Source organism: Dermacentor andersoni, chromosome 7 (assembly GCF_023375885.2).
Source record: "Dermacentor andersoni chromosome 7, qqDerAnde1_hic_scaffold, whole genome shotgun sequence".
Classification (NCBI taxonomy): domain Eukaryota; kingdom Metazoa; phylum Arthropoda; class Arachnida; order Ixodida; family Ixodidae; genus Dermacentor; species Dermacentor andersoni.
Genome location: NC_092820.1, coordinates 156,120,621 through 156,147,376, shown reverse-complemented (window position 1 = coordinate 156,147,376; position 26,756 = coordinate 156,120,621). Strand labels below are relative to the sequence as shown.

The 26,756-nt window shown below is 48.1% G+C and overlaps 1 long non-coding RNA gene across 1 annotated transcript; it reads left to right on the top strand.

The window, feature by feature from the left end:
• The first annotated feature begins 1,763 nt into the window (after positions 1-1,763).
• LOC129385315 (uncharacterized) lies at positions 1,764-26,460 on the top strand. Its single transcript, XR_008612890.2, has 3 exons — positions 1,764-1,970; positions 14,761-15,028; positions 26,215-26,460. It is a non-coding gene; the product is annotated as an uncharacterized lncRNA (long non-coding RNA).
• Positions 26,461-26,756: the final 296 nt, after the last annotated feature.

Below are 26,756 nucleotides of genomic sequence, written 5' to 3'. Positions count from 1 at the left end.
AGAGGACTTCAAGACATATAAAAACAACAACAACAATATTGAATTCAGGTTATGTGATCACAAATAGAGTAAGTACATTGCTTTCATTGCACCCGGGCAGCATATAGTCAAACGAATTGCAAGAGATCCAGATTTCCTTTTGCACTGAATTGAGTAAGCGATTTAAGCAATAAGCATTAATAAGCGTTTGTGATGCCACGACAAACTGTGCTAGCACACGCGACAGCCAAGCACGTTCTCCGAACACACCCGCAAAACTAAGCGGGACACCTGGTGCTGAATGTCTGACTGTTGTTGCTCTGGTCGACGTAAAAGAAACCCTTGAATTGGTAACCCGTGGAACATTCATAGCCAACCCGAAAGGAGCGTAGCAGGGGCGGACAGATGATTAACATGATTAGAACCTTCTTTTACAATCGTACCTTCCAAGTTTTCTATGCGCCCACAGGCAAGAAATTGCACATAATCAAATTTACAGCAGCGATTAGAAGAATTCATATTTGGATCATTTGAACAAATTACACTATTTGGCAAAAAATTAGGTGCAGTAGCGCAATAACATTGCGTTTTTCTTATTAAATTTTCGTGGACAAGAAAACAAAGTTAAAAAAATGATAAAGTCTGTGCAACAAACAAATGAGAAGAAATACGATCCGCTGAGTGAACCGACGACGGAAGCTGCCACCATGCAGACTGTAAACCAAGTGGAACAGACGTGTTCAGGCGGACTCGAGAGTTCCCAAAGAGGAGTTCGGCATATTAGTGCCTATGGCGACTATATTGGTACCCCCAACTGGGACTGAGCGCAATGTAAGATAACAGCGTCGCAATAGTTCCTACTATACAGCGAAACGTAAGGCGGCGGCCGCACAAAGAGAGATCAGATGTGGGTGTCCGACAACCCCAAAGGGAAATGACACCACTGGTGTGTGTCAGGGCACTAAGTCAGGAATGCGAAGCCATGCACCATTTGTTGAGCGAGGCTCATACTGTGAGAGAGGAGAGAGAGCCAGCGAAATGTCAGAGAGGTTAACCAGACTCAGAGAATACTAAGCCGTTTGCCTTATCATGAAGGGGCTTCGTCATCACAAATGCGGCCTCGAAGCGATAGTACACAGATATACGTATATGCCGATACGGGCACATCTCTCGTCACTTTCCCCGCTTATCGAGCCCCCTTAATGGGACCGCTAATGGGCACATTGCGAATTAAAGTTATCAAACGGAGGCATCATACGCATAATGGGAGTACGCTTGTGCGAGGAAATTATAAACCCGACGCGGTAGCGAAAGAAAACTTTGCTAGTATTGTACCGTACGGTAGTATTATTGATTCCAGCAGTAGTATTGTACAATGCATATGATGCATCCACAATGAAAATTGCCTATCAAATATGATACTTCTAAACCACTGCATACCTGTCCGCGTACTAGCTGAGGCAGCATAGCTTTGCGCTGCCAATCACGAGATCGTGGGCTCGAATCCCAGCCGCGGCAGCCGCATTTCGATGCATGTGAAATGCAAAAACGCCTGTTTACCTTGCATTGGGTGCACATTAAAGAACCCCAGGTGGTAAAAATTATAGCGGAGCCCCCCCCCCCCCCCCCCCCTTTTGGCGTGTCTCGTAATCATGTAGTGGTTTTGGCACGTACAGCCCTAGAATTTCGTTCAATTCATTACCTTTGACCGGACCGGCATTCCAACTCCTCTTTTCTTCCAGGAAAAATATTAATTCCTCAACTGACGCTTTTTACAGAGATGCAAGCAGCTAGTGGTCTCGGAAAATCTATTCGTTATCAAGCCTGTAACACTCCAGAGCAGCCATTTTACACCAATGAGACAAAAAATAACACCGACGTTCTATACATATACAACAAGACCAGCCAGCAATGCGAGCTTGTCCTCATTGACAAAAATATCAGTGGCACATTCAACAGCCGCATACAGTGCATACAATGCTGCGATACGGGTGTGTACTAAAAATTTTGCTATTTACTCGGTGCATTATTGGCGAAGCTTTCTGAACGTTAGAGCAGTGTAAATAGTTTGTGCTTTGCCACTTATACACAGTAACAAATGCGTGTCTTTAGTGCTCACGTTAATTATGCTCATTATGAAAACAGAACAACTTTATCTTGTACAACATACCGAGTCTCCTAAACCTAATAAATAGAGTATTTCAGCTAAACGTTTAAAGGAAGTCGGTGCGCGCTACGTAGAATCAAAAATCGTAGTATTGTTCATGTCCTGCAATCAACTTATACTATATTCAGAGAAGAAATTCTTCAGCTACTTTAAAAATATAATGTAGTTATCTCCCTACAATTAGAATTCAATACCAAACCCTCCACACTGAAGTTATTTATTTATTTACCGAGCATTTTTGGGACGTGTACAGTACAGATGAAGTAGAGTAGTGTCGTGGGAATGCGGCTACGGGAAATAGTTTGCCTGGCTGAAGAGAGTATTAAGAAACAGGCCAGTGATTCGTTTCCGTGAAATTATCTATTATAGCTTTGATGTAATCAGAGCTCCAATGAATGCACGCGAAGTGTCTAAAGGCACGCCGTGACTAGGTGCTCTCGCGCAGAGATGTTCAAGTCCCTTCAAACTTGCTTCGAAAGAAAAATCGCCGCTGCGCGCGGAGAGAATGTACAAAATAGCATAGGTTGTAAGCGGCGATGATCGAAGCGAACTATGTCAACATGCAAGTTTGTAAAGATAACTGGCTTTAGAAAAAGCTCCAGAATCAGCTTGACGAGCATGTCTGCCCCTTGGCTTGGCCGGAGTGCTTAGCCGCATTCGGAAGCAGTGCGCAAATAAAAAGAAAGGACCATTTGAATATTTGCCGGACCTAATCAAATTTAGAGTGCGTAAGACCACTAAAACAATATTTTGAAAAACTCGCAGTCTCGCCTGAAAGGGAAATCATTGATAGCGATAGCAAGGTAGTTGACGACTACACGAAATGGGGTTCGTAGTTTTGTCGGTAGTGTAAAGTGCAGTGAACATTCGCTTAGTAATTAAACTAAAAGCATGGTGTCGAGCGCAACGGCAAACCTGAATAGACCTCACTAGATGAACAGTCACTACGCCGGTGTGTTTAAAGGCAATAACAGAGAGGAGCGAACGCTTCGGGCTGCCTCTCGCTTCAGCACGCATCCAAAACTTGAGATCATGCTACCTCCAACGGCTGATGGAAGTGCTGATGGGCGTGCCGCGCACGGGGTGTGACAGGAGCTTATCGCACTTGGACATTATACTGAAGATCACGGCCACGGCGATGGGGAAAACTCCCCCGGAATGACCTTATAATTGGTATTCCAGTAAAATAAAGTGACGAGTGCAGTCGAAGAGAAATTGCACAGCAGCATCTTAATTAATCAGCCGCGGACGCAAAATATCGTTCTGCGAGATAATAAATAAACAACAACGATAATTTAACTATCATAGCGAAGCTGTATGTGGCTAGACGATTCGTCTTTCCGTTTGTCCTTCCGTCCATCTGTCGGCCGCCTGTACACCGAAAACTCGTGCGGCGCAACCCCATGCGCATACGCGAAAAAAAGAGTGGAAGAGAGGGGCGCGATGAGCCAATATCACCTAGATCGCACAAGGCCTGTTTATCCCGGTCCGTGACGTCAAGCTACACGGCCCATAATTTCCATTGTCAATGCTGCCGTGGTGAAAGCGGTGACGTAAAAATCACACTTGCCTCCTCGGGGGCATCCCCATTAGTTTCTATGGCAATCAGGCCAGTTAACATGACGTCATGGATCGGAGTGACAAGGCCTTGCGCTATCTAGGTGGTGTTGGTTCAGCTGCACCAGTAGTGACGTCGTCGCTCTCCGTTGCAGCCGAGCGCTCGCGCAGCAGTTTTTCTCCGGCTCGGAATTGGGTAGGGCACGCGTCATATGAATTCCTGACGAGCATGCAGCGTTCGATCAGCGACATCGCGAACAGAACCGGGAACTAGCTCGTCTACGCTGTACCGATGCTGCAGCCCGAGCGCGAGCACAGGGTCGTGCAACCGAGCTCAAGGAACAGTATTTTCACCCGAACTTGTAGATAACATTGTTGTCATATTCTTGCAGTCTGAGGCTCCACCGCGCCAGCCATCCTGAAAGGTCCTTTAATTTTGATAGTGAACAGAACGTGTGATGGTAGCTGACGAGTTTGAATGGCCTGCCAAATGAGTAAGGGTGGAATTTTGCTGTAGCCAAAATGATGGAGAGGCATTCCTTTTCGGTCGTAGAATAACTGCCTTTCGCTTTTGACAGCGACCGGCTAGCGTAAGCTATCACACGTTCAAATCTGTCTTCTGCACTAGGACGGCACCGAAGCCTAGGCTACCGCCATCAGTGTGGGTTTCAGTATCGGCGTCCTCGTCGAAGCGCGCAAGAACCGGCGGCGACTACATGCGTCGTTTCAGTTCTTGAAATGCGTCGGCCTGCGGCATTTAGCATTTGAACTCGACATCACAATTAGATGTGCCAGCGGCTCAGCGATGCGGGAAAAGTTATTGACAAAGCGCCTGTAGTAGGCAGACATGCCAAGGAATCTACGCACTGCACTATGGTCAATGGTCTGCGGGAACTTTGCGATGGCAGCTGTCTTCTGCGGGACAGTGCGGACTCCAGATTTGCTGATGACGTGGCTAAGGAACAGCAGCTCATCGTAAGCGAAATGGCACTTTTCCGGCTTGAGAGTAAGCCCTGAATACTTGATGGACTCTAGTACTGTCGTATGCCGCCTAAGGTGATCGTCGAAATTCCCGGCGAAGACGACGACGTCATCCAAGCAGACAAGACAAGTCTGCCAATTTGCTCATTGCACCACTGGCATCACTGCAGAAAAGAGATGTCACGTACGCAACCAGAAACACCGATATTTGGAACGTATATTCATTCACAACAGTTCACGGACAACATCTTGTTACGCGAACGCAGGATTGACTGGAGACTATTTACAAAGTACATTTACAAAAGTTAACTGCAGCGCTGGCCAGTTCAGCCGACAGCTCGGGAGCCAGAGAGCCTTCGTCATGTCCGTCGCGGCGCCCACGTGCATCGGCCACAAGAAACACGCAATAGGCATGTATCATTACCCCCGGCGGCAGAAGCACAGTCCCAGGGCGTCTAAATATCGGTGAGAACAAGACAATAACATGGCTTGAGGCGTGCGACAGGCACAACGTCTGTGGAATTTGGGGTAGATGAGTCGCTGGTACTGACAGGGGCGATTTCGTAGGTCAATGGAGTCCTGGCCCGCAGCACGCGATATGGGCCTGTGTACCGAGACAGGAGTTTTTCTGACACGCCAACGTGACGAGTCGGGAACCACAGGAGTACCAGAGGTACAGGCGAAAAGTGAAAGTCTCTGTGTGGGCGAACGTACAAGCGCCGTTGCTTGTCTTGAGAAGTCAGGAGGCGAGCGCGGGCAAGTTCGCGTGGTTGGGCTGCCCTGCATAGTGATGGCGTCCAGTGCATACTCGCTGGTCTCTACTGCGGCGAATGGAAGGGATGTGTCCAGTGGCAATGTGGGTTCTCGACCGAACAGCAGAAAGAACGGGGAATAACCGGCAGTGTCGTGACACGAAGAATTATGTGCAAAAGTTACATAAGGTAGGGCAAGGTCCCAATCAGATTGGTCGGACGAGACATACTTTGCAAGCATGTCGGTTAGGGTGCGATTCAGACGCTGAGTGAGACCATTAGTCTGTGGATGATAAGACGTAGTCATCTTGTGCTTGGTGGAGCAGGACTGCAGGATGTCGGCTATGACATGAGAAAGAAATGTCCGATCACGGTCTGTGAGCAGTTGATGTGGAGCACTATACTGCAGAATCATGTAGCGTCAAAGAAAATCTGCAACATCTGTCGCGCAGCTTCTTGGAAGCACTCTGGTAACGGCATAGCGCGTAGCGAAATCGGTCGCCAAGGCGACCCACTTGTTGCCAGACGAGGATAGCGGGAAACGGCCAAGTAAGTCCAAGCCAACGAAAAAGAACGGCTCCGAAGGAATGTAGAGCGGTTGAAGGCACCCGGCAGGGACCCTCGATGGTGTTTTTCGGCGCTGGCATTTATCGGACATCGCTACGTATTTCCGAAAGGACCGGGCAAGGCCTGGCCAAAAGCATCAGCGGATCCGGTCGTACGTGCGGGAGACGCCAAGGTGACCTGCCCTTGGTAAATCGTGAAGTTCTTGGAGAACAGCTGACCGGAGGTGCTTAGAAATGACGAGGAGCAGGGCATGACCGTCGGGGCGAACATTGTGGCGGTATAATACACCATCGCGGAGAACAAACAGGTCAAGGGACGAATCAGAAGGCGAAGATTCCAAGCCATCAATGATGGTGCGCAAAGTGGCATCACGGCGTTGCTTGTCGGCAACGTGTAGCGGCTGAGAAACGAAGAAAACGCAAGCGGTGGTATCGGGGTCAGGGTCACCGGGTGGTTCGTCCACGGGATAGTGTGATAAACACTTTGGGTCTTGTTGTAATCGGCCCGACTTGTACATTACTGTAATGGAATATTCTTGCTGCCCCAGAGCCCAGTGACCAAGCCGGCCGGTAGGATCCTTGAGTGCGGAAAGTCAGCAGAGTGCGTGGGGGTCCGTAATTACAGAGAAGTGCATGCCATACAAATAAGGGCGGAATTTGGAAACTGCCCCGACCAGCGCCAGGCATACACGATCTGTAATCCAATCGTTGCGCTCCGCTGCTGTGAGGAGGCGGCTATCGTATGCGATAACGCGATCTTGACCCTGTTGTCGCTGGGCTAAGACGGCTACGATACCGTTACCACTGGCATCGGCACGCACCTCTGTAGGAGAGGACGAGTCAAAGTGGCCCGGTATAGGTGGCGTGGTGAGAATGTTGGTTCGGTGGGTAAACGCGGAAGTTGGAGCGGGACACCATATAAACGGCACGTCCTTCTTCAGAAGATCACTAAGTGGTGGGGCAATCGCTGCGAAGTCTTTAATGAAGCGTCAAAAGTAGGAGCAGAGTCCTACAAAACTTTGGACGTCTTTGACAGACTGAGGTACACGAAAAGTCGTGACAGCACGAATTTTCTCCGGGTCTGGTTGAATGCTGGAAGCGTCGACAAGGTAATCACTGTAATCACTGTAAGGTAATCACTGTAATCTGCGAACGACCGAAGTGACACTTCTATGAATTTAGTTGGAGCCCAGCCTCACGGAACAGTTGATAAGCGCTCAAGGTGTTTCTCAAATGTAGGCGAAAATATGAGAACGTCGACTAGGTAGCAGAGGCATGTTGACCATTTGAACCGTTTAAGCAAGGAGTCCATCATACGTTCGAACTTTGCTGAGGGTTGCATAGACCAAATGGCAGAACTTTGAATTGATATAGACCATCAGCAGTGACGAACGCGGTCTTATGTTGGTCGTTTTAATCCACAGAAATCTGCCAATAACCAGACCGCAGATTTGTTGATGAAAAGTAGTTGGCACCGTCGAGATAATCGAGGGCGTCGTGAATGCGTGGCAAAGGGTAGACGTCTTTCACGGTAATGCGGTTTAGATGATGATAATCGACGCAGAAACGCCATGTGCCATCTTTCTTTTTAACAAGCACCACGGGCGACCCCCAGGTGCTCGACGAAGCTTCAACAATGCCTTTGACAAGCATCCTGTTCACTTCATCTTAAGTAACCTTACGCGCTGAAGCAGAAACTCGATATGGATGGCGATGAATAGGTCTGGCATCACCAGTATTTATGTGATGCTTAACATTTGAAGTCTGGCCGAATTGGCGATTGCTGAGGTCGAATATGTCGTGGTAGGGAACCAAAAGGCGACACAGAGCTGCTGCTTGTTCAGGCAATAGGTCCGCAGCAATCATAGGTCGAAATGTTGCGTCAGGGCAAATAGTATCCTGTAGACATGGTGAAGAATCTAAGCAGACGTCTACGGGAAACGTCGTGACGTGGTCATCTCTGATAGCACGGAGCGTTGCAACCGATATGCCTTTGGGTAGAACTTCCTTTGTCAGACCAAAATTAACGACAGGGAGGCATGTCCGGTTATCGGCGACGCTGACGACGGAGAGGGGCGCAGTTATATTGCGCATCAAAAGGACATCAGGAACAAGTGTGGCGACGTAATTACCATCGGGCACAGGAAAAGACGATAGCAAATCGACGAAAGGCAAGGCTTTAGGCGGCAGGCCTACGAATGTGGTTGTCGTAAAGTTTTACGGCAGTTCGGCACAAATATGCGCGAGCAGAGGAAGTGCGAGGCAAAGGGTACCGACAGAACAGTCGATCAAAGCTGAATGCGCCGTAAGAAAGTTGAGTCCAAGGATTAGGTAATGGGGACACTTGGTCAGCACTGTAAAAAGGACTGGAGCGTGGCGGCCGGCAATACTTATACGGGATGTACACATTCCAGTGACGTCAACAGCGGTGCCATCGGCCAGGCGTACGGCTCTAGTAGAACGAGGCGTGAGAACATTCCTCAGCCGACGACGGAGGTTACGACTCATTATGGGCACTGGGCTCCAGTATCTATTACCGCCGTCAAAGGCACACCGTCGACGTGAACATCAAGTTCTAGTTCGTTGGGGCTGGTTGGTCGATGGTGAGGTCCGGTGGGCGTTGATGAAACGGCGCAGGACTTGTAGCCTCGAGCTCGCGGCGAACAATACTTGTGACGTGCTCATTTAAGGGTGGTGAAACGGTAATGTCGACGCAAGACGACGTCGCAGCCGTGTTAGGGAGCCGGGAGTACTGTCAATGACGTCGACGGTGGGCACATTGTTGAAAACCAACAGGTTGAACGCGTCGTCCACGATCCCTTTTAGTACGTGGCCGACTTTGTCGACCTCGACCATTTTCTCGTCGACTTTCCGGCAAAGAGCGAGCACGTCTTGTATGTACGAGATATACAATTCAGTAGAAGACGAAACTCGGGTAGCAAGCCCTTTTCCAGCAGCCAGCTGCCAACCGGTGAGATTTCCAAAGAGGTCAACGAGCTTCCCTTTGAAAGCATCCCAGCTAAAGATCTCGTCCTCGTGTGTCCGGAACCAGACACGAGGAGTTCCGCCCAAGTAGAACAGGACATTGGCTAGCATAATGGTTGGGTCCCAGCGGTTGTTTTGGCAAACACGCTCATACAGGTTGAGCTAGTCCTCAATGTCGACATTATCTTGGCCGGAGAATATGCCAGGGTCGCGCGGACTGGTAACGGTAGCGTACGTTGTTGTCGGGGTTGCAGAAGTAGAAGGAGACGAGGTGTCACTGGGAGCCATGGCGGAAAGCAGGACGGTGCGGCCGCTGCGGAGCTCCATGGCGAGGACGTGGAACGGCACCCTCCACTAAAATGTTACGCGAACGAAGGATTCAGACTGGACACTATTTACAAAGTATGTTTACAAAAGGTAACTGCAGCGCTGGCCAGTTCAGCCAACAGCTCGAGAGCCAGAGAGCGTTCGTCGTCTTCGTCAGGGCGCCCGCGTGCATCGGCCCCAAGAAACACGCTATTTGCATGTATCAGTATGCTTCCATATTAAACCTGTGCCAAAATTACAATTTATATCTTCAACGCATTCGGCCAGAAAATTTGCGTCATTTTGTTTCAGTTATACGCGATAGGGTGGCAAACTTTGTTTGAAATTTGCGAATTGATATTATGCACATCATTTTGTTTTTTGGACTGTACATTTGTGTAAAAATTGTCGTTTGTTTGTGCATTCTTATATACCTTTCTTCTGTGTTCATATGCTTGTACTGTTTGCCTTTTTTCTAAAGATAATGTATTTGTATCGTGGAGGTGAGGGCCCGTCAAGCTGGAAGTCTAGCTTTTTCTCTCTACCTCCCACATGGATGGAAAATAAAGGCATTATTATTATAAACCTGCTAAAACTGTGTCCATCACGCGCTGGAACGTTGCAGGCGCCGAGCACAGACCGAATGGCATGACCTTGAACTCGTACAGGCCTTCTGGTGTGATGAAGACGGTGTTTTCGCGATCTCTCTCGTACACTTCTATTTGCCAGTAGCTAGACTTGAGATCGATCGACGAGAAGAATTTAGCGTTGCAAAGCCGAATAAATACGTCGTCTATGCGTGGGAGGGGGTATATGCCCTTCTTTGTGATTTTGTACAGTTGACGATAATCGACCCAGAAGCGTAGGGTTCCGTCCATTTTCTTGACTAAGACAATAGGAGATGCCCGCAGGCTTTTCGACTGCTGGATGATGTCGCCACGCAGCATTTCATCGGCTTGTTGTCTTATAGCTTCACGTTCTCGCGTAGAAACTCTGTAAGGGCTCTCGCAGAGTGGTCTAGCGCACTCTTCGGTTATTATGCGATGCTTTTCGGCTGGTGTTTGTCGAGTCCTCAATGACGTGGATAAGCAGTCTTTGCATCGTCGGAGCAGTCTTCTGAGCTGTTGCTGCTTAGTCATGGGGAGAAATGGATTTATGTCAAAGTCTGGTTCGAGAACAACGGTTGTCGGAGTAGATGTAGCCGAATTCGAGAGTACAAACGCATCGCTGCTTTCCAGAATTTCCTCGATGCATGCAATCGTCGTGCCCTTGTTGATGTGCTTGAACTCCTGGCTGAAGTTTGTCAGCAATACTTTCGTTTTTCCTCCGTCCGGTCGAGCGATTCCTCTTGTGACGCAAATTTCATGGTCTAGCGGTAGACGTTGGTCACCCTCGAGGACGCCTTCTGCCTCTGTAGGTGTTTTGGTGATGACGGAAATGACAATGCTGGAGCGGGCGGAATGCTGACTTGATCTTCGAGCACACTCAAGGCGTGGTGACGACCACAGCTCTCCGGTGGTATCACTTGATCTTCTGACAGTGTTATCGACTTCGACTTCAGGTCGATGATTTCACCGTGTTGGTTCAGGAAATTCATGTCGAGAATTACCTCTCTTGACCACTGTTGAAGGATAACGAAAATGGCAGGGTAGGTCCGGTCTTGAACTGTAATTCTTGCGGTGCAGATTTCAATCGGCTTTTTTAGGTGTCCTCCAGCGGTACGAATTTGAGGGCCTTCTCATGCAGTCCTAATTTTCTTCAACTGGGTGGCAAAGGGTCCACTTTTCCCGGAGTATCGGCTCCTGTGTCAACTAAAGCGGTGACTGCATGACGAGCGAGAAGAACGTCGAGGTCGGTGGTTCTTTGTCTTTCGTTGCAGTTTTGATCTCGGCGTTGGATCACAGCTCCGTCGTGTCGACGTGTGGTTGGACTTTCGCGTCATGAGGTCTTGTTCTTCCGGCGTATTCGTTGATTCTATGCTTCGTCGGGATGGTGGCGTCTGGTCGATATATCGTCGAGATCGTCTTTTCGGCATCATCGTCGGCGGTGGAGGATTTTCGTTAGTTTGAGAAACATCAACCGCACCTCCATCGCTTGCTGCTTTTAGTTTTCCGGAAATGGACTCGCAGACGACTCCCGACCTGGGCCAGTCTATGGTTGGCGTTGCGGCGACAGGTAACGGCCTGGTGACGGTGAATGGGACATTCGTCGTGTTCTCCACTGAGTAGCGGCGAAGCAGTCGGCGATATCGCGAGGTCGTTCGCCAAGCTGTGGTCGCGGCACGTTAACGGCGAACCCTCGCAGTCCCATCTCCCGGTAGGAGCATCATCGGTAGACGTGACTCGCTTCTCCGCAGTAGTAGCCATGCGGGCGGTAGTCTGGAGCGCGCTAGACGTCTGTCTTCCTTGAGTAGTTTCGCTGGACGATGGGTGGGCAAGCTGGCGGCGGCGGACGGCGGAACTGCGTCGTTACTGTGCCCTGGCGTGGGCGCGATGGTAACCGCTTCAGGCTGGCCCTGGGGCGAGTCCGGCTGCGCTTCGGGAAGTTCCAGTGGCCGCTGGATTTCTTCTCTCACGGCGCCAGCGATCGAGGCTACCTGAGTCTGGGATCTTAGGAACATCCTCTGAAGTTCGTCTCGCACGATTGCTTTGATGGTCTCACGCAGGTCGTCGTTGGCCAATGATTGAACTCCGGTGTATCTTATCAAGTTCGTGCGGCGGTTGAATGGTTGGTTCCACATTTCCAGGGTTTTATCGATGGTTGTTGCTTCGGAAACAAATTCAGCAACAGTGTTGGGCGGGTTGGGCATCAATCCGGGGATGAACTCCTCTTTTACCCCACGCATGAGGAAGCGAATTTTCTTCTCCTCAGGAATATCCTGGTCGGCGTAACGAAACAAGTGCGTCTTCCCCTCTGTGAAGATCGCTTTATTCTGGTTGGGTAGTTGTACTCTAGTTTCCAGCATAGCTTCGGCCCTTTCTTTGCGCACAACGCTCGTAAATGTCCACAGGAAGCCGCTTCGGAACAGGCCGCATGTTTTCAGGGTCGACTCCTGGTTCTCACACAACGTTCTGGCAGCGTCTTCTAATGCGAAGTACACGTGCCGCAGCTTGTCGTCGGAGCCCCAGTTGTCGAAAGTCACGATTCGTTCATATGTCTCCAGCCAGGTTTCTGGGTGTTCAGACGATGATACATGGATGGCTAGTGGGTCCCGAGGTTGTTGCAGCAGAATGGGGGATGCTGGAGCAGCCATTGGGGTTTCTTTCCTGGGCTTGATTCCTTTCCTGTGGTCGACTTGGGAAGATGTCCGTATTCCGGTCGCAGTCCTTGCTGCTTACGGCTTGCTCGCTGGTCCTTGGCGATGTTGGTGCTGTCTCCGGGTTTCGGTCTTGGATCGTGGTTTTGCAGGGGCGTTCGGTACATGAACGCACTAGCGCCTCCCCCAGACGTCGCGTAGTAGTGACGGTAAAGCAAGCATCAAAACTGGGAATGACGAAACTAGCGTTTTATTGGGCGAAGCTGTCCCCTCAAAAAGGGGATACACTCAAAAGAACGGCGATAGCCGCGAATACATTCAGCGATCATCGAAATCTGATCAGCGGATCAAGCGTGTCGGCGTTCATACATCGGTCATCGAAGTGTCCAGAGTAATCCCTTGGACCCACGTGTCTTGGACCCACGTGTCGGACCCACGTGTCGGACGCACGTGTCGGACGCACGTGTCTGACGCACGTGTCGGACGCACGTGTAAAGAAGTTCTACACCATTCGCGTCGCGCGATGAAATCATATTACACATGGTTCGGTCACAACAGACAGCGGATAGAACCAAACATAACTTTCGAGAAATCTCCGACACATGCAGGCGCGTCCTGCGCTCTGCGATAACATTTATTAGGTGGAGAAGCGTGGTCATCCGATCAAGATAAACAAGTACACGTGTCAATATATTATATGGACGTTCGCCCTCTATTAGACTTTGGTTGCGTTCTCTTTTCTGGAACTCCAATCTATAAGTCCTGTCTAATTCTTTTAAAAACAGAACCATCAGGTTTGTGTTTAGGTCTTCCGAAATTTGTTGAAAATTCTGTTCGTTATCTAGAATCCTGTGTTCCCCCTCTTTTGTGCGGATATCCGGCTTTGACAGTTCATGTTCACCCACCTGCTTTTCCCCCCTTTTGCACTGCATTGAAATCACCCATTACTACTGTATACCCAGTTTGCACGTTTCTCATCGCTAATTCAACATTTTCATAAAATTTATCTACTTCCTCGTCATCGGGACTGGATGTTGGAATGTAGGCTTGTACTACCTTTAATCTGTACCTCTTATTCATTTGGATTATGTCTACTGCTACCCTCTCATTAATGCTGTAGAATTCGTCAATGTTGCCCGCTATGTCCTTATGGATTAAGAATACTGCCCCGTATTGCCTCTTATCTGGGAGACTTATAAAACATGGCCATTAGACAGCAATGTTTGAACTTCCGACTACCGCAACCGAGCATACGACATAGCTCAGTAAGATAATCCGGCAGCTGGCTAGGCTACGTTGTCGCCGAAAATTATGGCCCAGAAAGCCCTACATGCCTAAGAGATCAGCTGATTTGTCCGCTTCTTGCATGACATAGCGTCAATTCTCGGCATCCTTAACCTCTTATTCCCTGAAATCACCAATGCACGTGGTCTTGAGCGCGCCTAGGTACACAATATATTTTCGCTGAATTTGAACTGCACTTTACACTTGTGTGTAAAAATAAACAGGGAAAAGTTTTCAGCGCTTACGGAGAGGCCCCGAGTCGCGTATAATCCATTCGTGGCATCTCTGCTGGGAAATTGAAGGCCAAGTGTTAACCAGTGGAATGTTTTTGTGAGGTGAAAAGTCAGCGTAATGCACTTCTTTTTATTAACGTGGCAGTATGTTATAATACGATTTATGTCAAAAACACTGCTGTATCGTTGTGCAGTTTTGAAGTAAACAAAATGCAGGATTACATATATGTGTTTTTGGTAAATTGAGTAATTGTATAGCCTTGTTCGCGTGCATAAACAAAACATTTGTTTGTGTACATGTCTACATAGCTAAAGACGTGTATATGAATTTGTAGCATACCCTGGTAGGTTAAATGCACTTGGATTACATAAACAACTTAAGCTATAACTAAGTTATAAGGGCAGGAGCTCCTTGAAGCTGCTGTGCAACTTTTTCTTTCTTGCCCTGGCATTCTTGTAGCAAATGCTAAAAATAAACTTGAAAGGTATAAAATTCACACCTAATCCAGATTATTACAAGCATTCATCGCACCAAAGTTCGGACGAGAATTGAGAGCCAGGTAACCGAAAACTTCCATTATACATCCTATACGGTCTTCCCCAAAATAACAAATTAAATTGTATATATAGAGTCAAGGTAGAAGGAGTTGTATATAACGTGCCTGTATTTTTTCTTTCAAATGAATAAACTCAGACCAAGAGATCGATGGTCCGTCTTGCACCGGTGATCCGATAGGCGTCTGCAATGAGTCTGTTCCCGGACCAAGCTTTGGCAGCTACGATAGCGAAGATTACGGCTACGGACCACTGTGCGACTACTCAAATGACGAAACCTTCCCTGCCTCCTTTTACAACACATCTTCAGGTAAATGCGAAGAATACTGCGCTTGCTCATATCCAGACAACAGAACGGACGATCTGAATTTTCATGTGGGATTGCATAATTGCCAATTTCAATGCAGGTAAGTCACATTGGCTGAGAAGTTTCCATTGCCTTTATTTTCTCTATGGAAATTAATAGTACTCCAACGAGAGTTGAAAGCACATTACATCACCTACGCTAACCACTTCAGTTACGCATTGCGATATACTGTCTATAAATTCATAAAAGTTATGTAAGTGTTTCAAGGCACTGCAGATAAGGGCGTTGAATTTACCTGCAGCTTGACGTCTGCGACTTTCACCCTGAAACCGCTGCAGAGAACTGGCAAAAAAAAAATTAAATTATAGGGTTTTACTTGCCAAAACCACTTTCTGATTATGAGGCACGCCGTAGTGGAGGACTCCGGAAATTTCGACCACCTGGGGTTCTTTAACGTGCACCTAAATCTAAGTACACGGGTGCTTTCGCATTTCGAGAGAACTGGCAAAAAAAAAGCAGTTGACAGAAATTGTGAGCACCGTGGCTGAAGCTTTTAAAGAGAACTACAAATGGATAATATTCTGCTTAAGCTTGCACGATAGCGCTAAGTACGCGCAGCAGAAAGCATGAAAGTTTATCGAGAACTGCAACTGTCCTTGGATTAAGAGGAAGTTTCAGGCGAGTGCAAACTCCCATTGATCTATTTGAATACATGTAAAACGCAGAAATGCATTTACGAGGCAATGTCTGGACCGATTTCAATGAAACCTGTAGCATTTGAGAGCAAATTAACTTATAGTGACTCTAGGAAGCACATTTTTGACTCAGCGCCGGAAGTACGTAAGGGAATTTCCAAAAATTCGGACGTTAAAAGAAGGATATAGACACTCACTTTAAAAATCCGTAACTCGGTACCAAAGAAGAGATATCGCAGTTCAGTAAAATATATTGCTAAAGTATCTATAAAGCCGAGAAATTTGATAATATGCTCTACAGCTTATGCGACATTATTATAATGCTTACGAGCGTTCTTCAATTGGGCTTCCAAAAAAGTAGGGGTATATTTTACAGCAGTGTATAATACAGTTTTGTCCACTTGACATGTATAATTAGGTGCAGTTCACGAAATAATTATAACCTTATCTTAATGTTCACTAAGAAAGTTGTAAACCTAATATTTGAGACAGTTTCTGGAGATGACCCATATTCGGCGATTAATAAATTTGACGGATTAAAAGGAAAGTCCGATCTCCGAAGTCAACCGGACTTATTTGTCCCGTTTAATTTCCACAAATCTCATAGAAATTGCTGCAGTGGTTGGCCAGAAAAACAACTTCTGCGTTCCCATGTATTTAGGCAGGGGCTCGAGAGATAAAGATGCCTCAGAGTAGTTGCAGTGAAACATAGAAATGCTGTGTGCATGGGATGAAATATGGTATGGCGAAAGTAAGAAAGTCTAGTATATTAAGTCCTAATCCTCCCTCTTTGTGAATAGCAAGTGTTCCTGGTTTACGTATACGCGTAAAAAGGTGTCTAGTAAAAGGAGAAAAGAAACACACGAACGAAGTGAAGAACAAAGAGAAGTAGGGATGCTAACCACGTAGTTTTATGGTTCGCTACATTGAATGAAGAAATGGGAAGACAAGGAAAAGCTAAGAAGGCAGATGGTTCATGTAAACATTAGAAAACGCCTCGTTTTGCGGCTTTTTAGGACTCTTAGCTGCCAATAGAGCGTGCGTAGCTTTCCGAGCTGATAATGACTGAGGCCACGGACCCACTAACTTTACCTCTATAAAGGACGGCGGCGAGAGAGCTGGAGCTCCGAACAATTTTGGAAGGCACTGAGTGGCATTTCTTCGAGCGGCCAATCGCTTGTGAAAACATGCAAACAATCGCATTAAGATTTATTCGGACATCACTGCGGAATGGCGTGACGTAAGAGAGCCCACAAGGCGCGACACCGTTGCCTATCTCATCACAGTTGCATGAAGGTGCATTTCACAAGAGGTGTGTCATAAAACGACCCTAAAATGTGTGCTAGGCAACGATGACTAACGCGGCATTGAGAAGGCACACGGGCTGGCAAACCTCCCCGAGGCACGGTTCAATCACCACTCCCAATCTCTGAGCTTGCCCCACTAGTTATGCAGTAACGCCTGAATAGGAACAGCGCTGCCTCAAAAATCGCTACCGACAAACCCGTGGTTGCAACCCATGGTCCCGACCACACTCTTCTGGTAGTGTTATCCTGTGGTGCCCAAATTCTGGCAGCCAAGGCCAGGACGTGTCACACCATTACCGACGACATGGTTACCTTAGCCCCCTGTCGGAATGCAGATGACTAAAGATAGTCCAGGGACAAGCACAGTGGCTCAAGGCGGTGGCATCCTTTGAAGAACGCATTCGACTTCGAGCTTCCCTTTGAAACTTCATACATGAATCTTCGATAGTGAACCATGCTTAGCCCAATTTCATTCCACGTTCGCAAAACATGCCTGGATCCATCACGCAAATATAATTAGATTTCTCCTTGTCGGCCTATCGCTTTTGTAAGAGAATTATATCGGTTATTCCAACAGAGGAAGCGGAAGAGGGGGTACTCGAAGGGCTTAAATATATCTTTAAGTTGATTCAAATTATTACCGTCGAGCTTGCCCTCATTTCGAAAAGCACACTTCCTCTAAGGAAAAAATATGTCTCTAACATTAATTTCGTGACATTAATTCATTGTGCAAATTCAACGGTTCTTTCACATGTGTTTTTACAGTGAAGGTTTCTTTGCCTCTTCCGCAGACTTTTGCGTTGCCGCTGCTGCTGTTCTCTAGCACGCGCGTCGGGGGCGATATATAGAGCGTGTATGTACACGGCAGGAGCGTGGCAGAGAGGAAGGTCGGCGCGTGAAACGCGCTTGAACCTTTCCATCGCGTGGCATGTGCACAATGCTCTCTGGTGCTCCCTGGGAGTCGCCAAATTAGCCTCTTGACAGCTGTAATTATCCGTGACCCCCTTCAAAAGCATTGCAGAAACTGCAGCGCTTACCTTTCTACCAATGTGCAAGTCCAGAGGGGACGTAGAAAGAAGTGTAGAGAGTATAGTAGGCAGAGAATGGATAGAACCGACGCAATCGCGAAGCGAGTGAATAACAGCCTTGCCACTCTCGCATTTCCCATACAGGGTGAGAGGGCGGGAGAAGGAAAAATGACATGAGAAAGCAAGGAAACAGCGCTTGCGGGCAAACTAAAAGTACGGTATGGTACGCTATCGCTATTTATAAAAACTACACACCATGCAAATTTACCAAGAGGATAACTGACACAGGGCGTGCAGACGTGAAGTCGCACTGAAAGACCGTAGGGTCCAGGGGGTGCTACGGAAGCGGTCGCGCGTCAAATCAACACTTCTGTGCCCACCGCGGTAGCTTTACGGCTATTGCATTGCTCTACCTTGCGGGTTCAATCCCGACCTTGGCAGCCGCATTTCGACGGGAGCAAAATACAGAAACGCTAGTGCACTCAGATGTAGGTGCACGTTAAAGAACACCAGAGTGTCAAAATGAATCCGGAATGCGTCACTATGCTGTGTCTCATAATCATATCGCGGTTTTGGCACGTGCAGCCCAATAATTCAATTAAAGTTGAGCACTTATGCCAGAATGCGATATGCCATGTGAGATAACGATAGTGCTGAACCCTCTCAGAGGTTATGAACAACGGCGCACAACGTCTGAAGCAAACACGTCTCCCTGTGTATTCCGCATACATACCAGACGGACAAACAACTGTGGTGCACGCAAGCTAACATTTATCAACTCACCAGTCTCGTTTGGGAAGAAATTATACATTCGCCATCAACACCATCGGTGTTTATCGTCAATGAAAGAAAACAGCATAGAAAGCTTCGTTTACATCGATTCCTACAGTGCGTGGGATGCACATATTTTTCCCTCATGTTTTCTCCCCCGTGTCCCACCCATTTAACCACCGGTTTCTTGGCCAATGCCCCGTAATGGGTAGGCGCAATAATACAGGAAAGAAGCAAGGGAGCATTTGCAATCATCGTACAGGTGGGAGTCAGCCATTTCACTTTGCGTGGAATGTTAATTTATGTTTACCGGACAAGAATTGCTGGGAATTGTAGCCGTAGTAACGGATTGTGAGGCGTGTGCTAGTGGCCGCTCTGGGCCGCAATGACGTTTGGCTAAAATGACTGCTCTGCACGCAGCAGTTATGCTGCCGCTAAGCTGGATGCAAATATCGGTGTATGGCATTGCCGTCATCACCAGGACGATGACGACGAAGCTGCCAATCTATGAAAGCATGCGGATGCGTGCTTTCCACGCTCCAGCCAGGTAGCACGCGATGAGAACATCTGGGCACTTGTAGAGGAAAACCAACCAACATCCGGACATCTTGACATCAGCGTACCGACCTGTGGTCACCTGCGTTCAATGGACAGCTGAGATATGGTAATGTGATCACCTGATGGAAGCGGTGACTCCCGGACGCTGCGCGGGAATGTGCCACCTCCTCGTCCCTGCCGATGCTCGCACCAGACATTCACGAACCTTCTCGTTATTGACAACCTGATTCAGCCTCGAGGCGTGCCTACTCCTGCATGACATGCAAACAGACCCCAACAACAGCGCCCCGTCGAACCCTGCTATACCAGCGTGATCACAGCGACATGGCCAAGGCGGATGTTACGAGGACCCTTACGTGCCGACAGGCTTTCCGCACATGTGCGGCCTCCAGGAGTTGTAAGGTGTCCATGTTGACACGCCGGACTTCTGATTTATCCAGTCGGAGAGCCAGTTGCATGAAAGCAATGTGACTGACCCGCTGCTACGATACCACCACGCGCAGCAGGAGCTACCCAAAGAACTTCGCTCCTAACACCAACGGTGACACACGAGTCCCGACTTTGATGAGAACTTGCGGACCGTCGCGCTCGCTCACGACTCCATGTCCCCGCCTGCACCAGGCCAGGAATTTGCGGGCACGAAGTCCACAAAAGTGCAGCATTCACCTGTACTGCCACTGCGAACTGACTCATTCAAAAGGGAAGCTGCATCCTCGTCTTCTCCAACCCCCACGCCCTCGTACACATTTTCCAAGCTTTGCGACTTCGTGGCGTTGATTTTGAAAGATACAGAACACCACTTTCTGAAAATTTGGAAGCTTAATTTTTCCACTATTTTAAATGGTTGACAAAAGCCGATAGCCGACATTTGTCAAACGCGGCTCTCAGCGCATTTAACACGCAAAAAAATTTCGCTACAGCATGTACATAATGCTTTCATAAACAAAATTTCTCGATAGTCCATCTAAACGTCTACAGTTTAAGACGACAGCTTTGTTCCTTATCAAACGCACTAACAGGTGCTTTTTTTAAGAGAGGGAATATAGTTATATAGTTATTCGTTGTAATATTGCGAGATCGCAAATATAGCTCCTCAAATTTTTCAATAGTACTTGATATTCGCTAGAGAGAAAAAAATTAACTTAATTATGGGAGAAGCCATCTCAAGATTAGGGTAGAGGCTTGGCTGATAACGGCGGCGCAAACCCCGCTGTTATCATCTCAGAATGGCTGTCGACGGTAACGCAATTAGCATTGAAGCAATGAAGCAACACAATGTATTGCTGGAGTCACGTTTATTTAAAATGTGTACTGGTCAGTTCCACGCCTCCGTTGCCTAGGCTATGTGCAGGATACACTGAATCTGGTATCGGCTCACTTTGCCTATGGCACTCGGTTTGCAATGATCTTCATGAGCACGTCGGTATGACGAAGACTGTAGGACAACGACGAAGTGACGGCAGTGGAATGACGAAGGAATGGCGTCGATGGGACGGGAAAGGCGGTGTGACGACATGACGACAGATAGATAACGATTTTGAAAAGAGGAAGATGGTATAACGATAATATCGTGACGATGACGGCATGAGGACAACGGGATGACGACAGGATAATGTTGATGGAACGACAAAGGCGCTATGACAATGAAGGCACGACGACAAATAGATAATTCTGAAACGATGACGATGGTATAACGACAGCGTGTCGATGACTGCATCATGATAATGAGATGAAGAGAAGTGTGTGACGACGGTGGCGTGACTACGACGAATGACGAAGGCCGGATCACGACTATTGCTTGGCCGTGACTGTATGACGGTGACCTCATGAGAACGAATAGAGCTGTGCACGGGCCGCAATTCTGAGCCGGCGCCCGGCCCGGGCCCTGCACTACCACAGGCGGCGCGGTCCGGCCCGACGCTAAAGAAGCCTGTGTTCGCCCGGCCCAGCCCGGCTCGGCCTTAGGCCGGGTTAAGACCCGACCCGGGCCCGGCCCGACCTGCAATAAGGCGACGCCGACACAAAAAGAAATAATATGGGCAGTGACGACGTGTGCTTCCTGTCGACTTCGGTCAACGACCAGTCTTCAAGCAATACCAGTGCCGAGTGCAAAAGCCCCCTATACGCCACCGCTTGGCTAATTTGTATGTGTGGCAAAGGCGACCCCGCGTACGCCGTACACAGACTTATCTTCGCTTCCCAAACGCTTCCCTTCTCAGCCTTTCTACTGGGAGGCGCCTGCAAGCGGTGGCTTTTCCAAAGCGTCGGTACTTGGTAGAACCGAAAACGCATTCCGAGCCTCCCCTAGCTTTCGTTTGCTTTTTGTTAGCGTTTTTACTTTTCTCCCGTCCCTGTTGATTCCATTTTTGATGAATAAATACATTGCACTTCCTGCTGTACCTACATGCGAGACGACAAGCATACTTTCGCATAAGGTACGCAGTCGAGGTCGGGGAGCCCGACCGGTCCGTCCGAGACATAGAAAGCCTGGCACGGGCCTGGCCCAAGCGCGAGTAAGAGTATCTCCAAATGGCCCGAGCCCGGCCCGCGGGCTGGGCCGGGTCCGGGCTTTTGGGCCAGCCCAAGCCCGTGCACAGCTCTAAGAACGAATGCATGACAACGACTGTCTGACTACGACGGAATGAGGACGAAGGCGTGAAAAAGGCGGCATAATCACAATTGAATAACGGCAGCATAATTACGATGAAATGAGGGAGAAGAAATGATGTCGAAGGAACGACGCAGACGGTATGAAGACAGTGGCGCGACAATTGGGTGACGGTTATGAAGTGATGAAGATAACATGGCAGCGTGACGACGGTGACATGATGACAATAGTATGACGATGGCTGTTTGACGACTATGGCGTGACGACGATGGCATGACAAAAGTCTGATTATGAACTTAGAATGACGAAGATGGTTGACCTCGACGGCTCAGAACAATTGCATGATAAATAACGAATGAAAATGATTGTATGACGACGCAATGAGGACGATCGCATGACAACGGCATGAGGACAATAAGGTGACTAGGAAGGCAAAGCGACGATTTCTTGAAAGGCACTGTATCACGAAGTCTGCGTGACGACGACGGCATGACGAAATTCGGATGATGAAGCTGGAGTTACGATGATAAAAGGAACATTACAGCATCATGACGACAGTATGACAAGAAATGCATGAGGAGTGTACGATACGAATTTGCGGCCGCGTGCAGGAGTTGGCTGATGTTAAGGTGGACTTTGAGAACGGAAGCTTTATTTACATTACGTACAGGACTTACAAGCAAGTAAAATAACAGTAAAATGTCATCGATGGCCAGCAGCACATCGTATGCTGCGGCCCGTGGCAAGAAGAACGTCTCTGAAAGTCTCTCCCTTTTCGTTCGTTCGCTGGCTTTTAACCCCTTCAGTCCATCGGGATCACGTCGCTTTCAGCCAATCGTCGAGCCCGTACAGGTGTCGTCATGTTCGGCCAATGGAGACACTCACTGGGCTGTCTCCTTCGATGGCCGCAGCCGTCCCACGCTGCCTCCTCGCCTGTTCGTCCCTGAGCGACCTTTCAGTGCTGCAAAGCAAGCTTTATCGCGACAAAGGTACCTCCAAACGTGCTGACATCCATGTTTACTTTCGGGAAGCGTCACTCAGGGTGGGGGAGAGAGGGAGGAAGGTTAGAGTCGAAAGCTCCCTGGGCGACACACGAGAGCAGGCTAACCAGCCTGTCTGGCGAGTCTGGTAACACGATCACCGCTCACCTGCACACCATAATTGGAAAACGTCGTCGAGGGGTTGCGCTCTGAGAACGTGACTGATGCTGAGAAATGGCCCGTATGTAACGGTTATACGACGACTGTTAGAGCGGGATGACAACGCTGTAATGACGACGATGCAATGACCACGAGCTCATAAATAGTGGTCCAAGCTATCAGACAACTTGGGTCACTAAGTCGGTGTAGAACGCGTGACGACAACGGCATGACGAGTGTCCGATGAGGAAGCTGGAATGATGACGATGGGGCACCGCGACGACATAACGACCACCTGTCTTACCTAGTGGCCCGAACTGGTAGACTTGAGCCACTGCATTGGCGTAAGATGACAGACAGACAGACAGACAGACAGACAGACAGACAGACAGACAGACAGACAGACAGACAGACAGACAGACAGACAGACAGACAGACAGACAGACAGACAGACAGACAGACAGACAGACAGAGACAGACAGACAGAGACAGACAGACAGACAGACACAGACAGACAGACAGACACAGACAGACAGACAGACAGACAGACAGACAGACAGACAGACAGACAGACAGACAGACAGACAGACAGACAGACAGAGACAGACAGACAGACGGACGGACGGACGGACGGACGGACGGACGGACGGACGGACGGACGGACGGATTGAAAACGCCTAAAGTAGACAAAGAATGCTAATCGGATAAAAAATAAACAGGCGACAGTTTTTTCCCGAGGCGGACGTCACCTCAGTGCAGGAAGCCGTGGGCTCTGGTCGATATTCGCTAACTTCTGAAAATATTCCAGTGCACCAAAAAATTCTAACACTGCCAAGATCTAGATTTTCTTTTTGATGCATCGAATCCTTAATATAACATATTAGGTGTAAACGCGGTGAAACTTTTTTTTATTTAAGTAAGCGATGTCTCATTGATGTATTTTAAGCCAGCAAATGATTTTTCCCTCCTGCGTATTTAATATCGTAATAGAGACTTGAGCTCCTGCTAAAGTATTCTCGTAACAATCCTTGCCCCACTTGTGTGCTCCCTACGGTCTTATTGAAATTTCGTTGACTTGCAATACGTTGCGCTTACATCTATTGTGGTCTCATGCAGCTGACACGCGGTATGGCAAGAGAGCAATATTTTACTTTAATATGCCGGAAAGGTGTGCTGAAAAAAAAGCATGCCCCTTTTCATTGCCGCACTAAGCACCAACAAATGTAGGAGAGATATTACAAGCCCAGTATTGCAAAAATTTTTAAAGATTTCTGTGGCGTAGCATTTTCGGTGACTTGCTCGTAGGAATCCTTTTCCCTATGCTTTTTCTGCGCAACGGGTCTCGGGGGAAGTGAAACACTCTGAGACTTCTTTTCGCGTCTATACGGTGCACAAAGGGGCGCAAAAGCCAGTCATTTTTTATGCCTGAAATGAGAAGCGCAACCGAGTTGCTGCCGGACCCATTCGTGCGATTTTCGGCACAAGTTCCGCATTTCGATCCGGCCGCGACGCACCCGCCGCGTACGTTCACTGCGGTAGCCGTATACCACAATGCCGGCCGTGCCGCGTGGTACCGTTCAAACGCGGTCACTACTCTGGATGGTGGCGCTGCTATCGAGGCATTCTAGGAGGGAAGTGAAGAACGGCAATGTGATGATAAATCTGTATCTATCTGTTTGGGAAAGCCGAAATTATGGCGGAAACCATCCTCCGTCATCATCTAAGTCAATGCGACACAATTTCGAAACTCAGTGACGGAACCATACATCAGGAACTTTATATTGTTTTCGATTTCATGCCGCCCAGTCCGGAGTGTTGTTCTTGTTCCTTAGAGTCACCTTCACTGCTTGCCACCCTTCGCCTAGTGGGTCTGTTTTTACACAAGATCACGTGGTGTCACACTGCCGAGCAGCGAGCACATCATCTCCTCCACGTCGACCGGAACGTGGGCGGCTTGGTCGACGATACCAAACTGGCCACCATGCATGAGGAGCCTCACTCGCATGAACGGGATTCGAGGCGACACGATGCGTTCGGTGATCTCGTTAAGGGGCGTAAGGTACGAGGGCCTCTCGGGCTAAAGAATCCACTTCCTCGAGAGAGGCAAGGGGCCATGTTCCTGTTCATGGAATCCCTGCACGTGGAGCACAGCACAAGCAAACTAACGTCCTCCAGGGGGAAACGCTGGCCATAGGATCGCCACATGCACGGGCAGCGACGCCCTGACGACGTCTTGAACGAACCAGAGGCGATCACAGATGCCACATGCCACATGCCACACCAAATGTGGCTTCGTCGAAGTGCTGTTGAAGGTGCGCGTCTGCGCCCTGCTAGTACCGGTGCACCAATCGGAACAATCCGCGCCACTTGGTCTCGGCGACGCGTTCGGCGGCCGTCCGCTTGGGGTGTAGGTAGCGGTACAAGGTAGATAGAGAAGGTTTGCTACAGAGATATAAGAAATTTTATTGAGAATTGGTTCGGCAGTTTTCCTTCGGGGCGATACGGGGGAAGAGGGGATTAACCCCTTTGCCGCCCCACCCTCCATCAATGATGATGAGAAAGGGAAAAAAACGTGAAGGAGATTTATCCAAATTCTAAAATGAAAAGCAGGTTTAGCATATCTGGTTAACTCAACCAGGCTAGGCGACTATTTGTCACCACCGCCATTCAAAGGGATGCCAATAATACATCATCATCTTCAAACTCTGCGACCTTGGGTGACCTCGCGTTTGATCCGACAAGGCTAAGAAATGCTTCGCAGTTAAAACACATTTATCTGAACGAACAGGGGAAACGGACTCTCTAACCGCAACTTTCTATATGTTAACTTTATGCCCTTTTTTTTCTATCTTGTATGGTGCACATTTTATAGTGCACAGTGCACAATGCATTGAATGTTATTAGCCGATCCTCCCCGACTGAAATGCCCGCTCGCGCGATACCTAGATATCTGAATAAACCATTATAAATAAACTTACGAAGCCGCTGATGCGAGCATATGGCTGTGCAATTTAGACAAGCAAGTACTTCTTTTCGGAATCGTAGCAGACCGGCTGACAATAAGAAATGACTAAAATATGATGTGTAACTCGTAGTTCATTGTACCTGAGTTGCATAAACCTGGGCGCGACTGTATGTGAATTTCCTTGACTATCATTAAAAAACGTATTATTTTTACAGCGGCTATAACGAATATATGGCGTCAAAAGGGAAAACAATACGGCTATCTGAATGAAATGTGCCTTATTCTGAAAAAAAAAGAATTTTTCTTGACACGGATTCATCAAGCTACCTACCAAATTCGGATACATCCTGTTCTGTAGAAACATATTCACTTAGTTTAATCTGAAGAAACAACCGGTGCGCTGTTCATCTAAGTGTTCTAAAGTGCGAAATGCTTCGTTTACTATCATGTGAATTTGACAAATAAACGATACTGAGGACTCCTACGCCTTATGAATTTGCTTATTTTGTTATAATATATTTATAATAAAGCAAAAAATGGCTTGCTTCCTGCTAACTAAAGAGTGGAGTCTGTTAATGAATCCCCACTACTAATGAATGGGTTCGTCCGCACGGTGACATCAATCTTTCAACTACTACACGCTAGCGTTGTTCGTAGTGAACTCAGATAACCATGAATTCACTGCGCACACCTAAATGTGCACTTGAATAGAGATAGACATTGATAAAAAATGAAGATACGTGCACTTATAACAGAA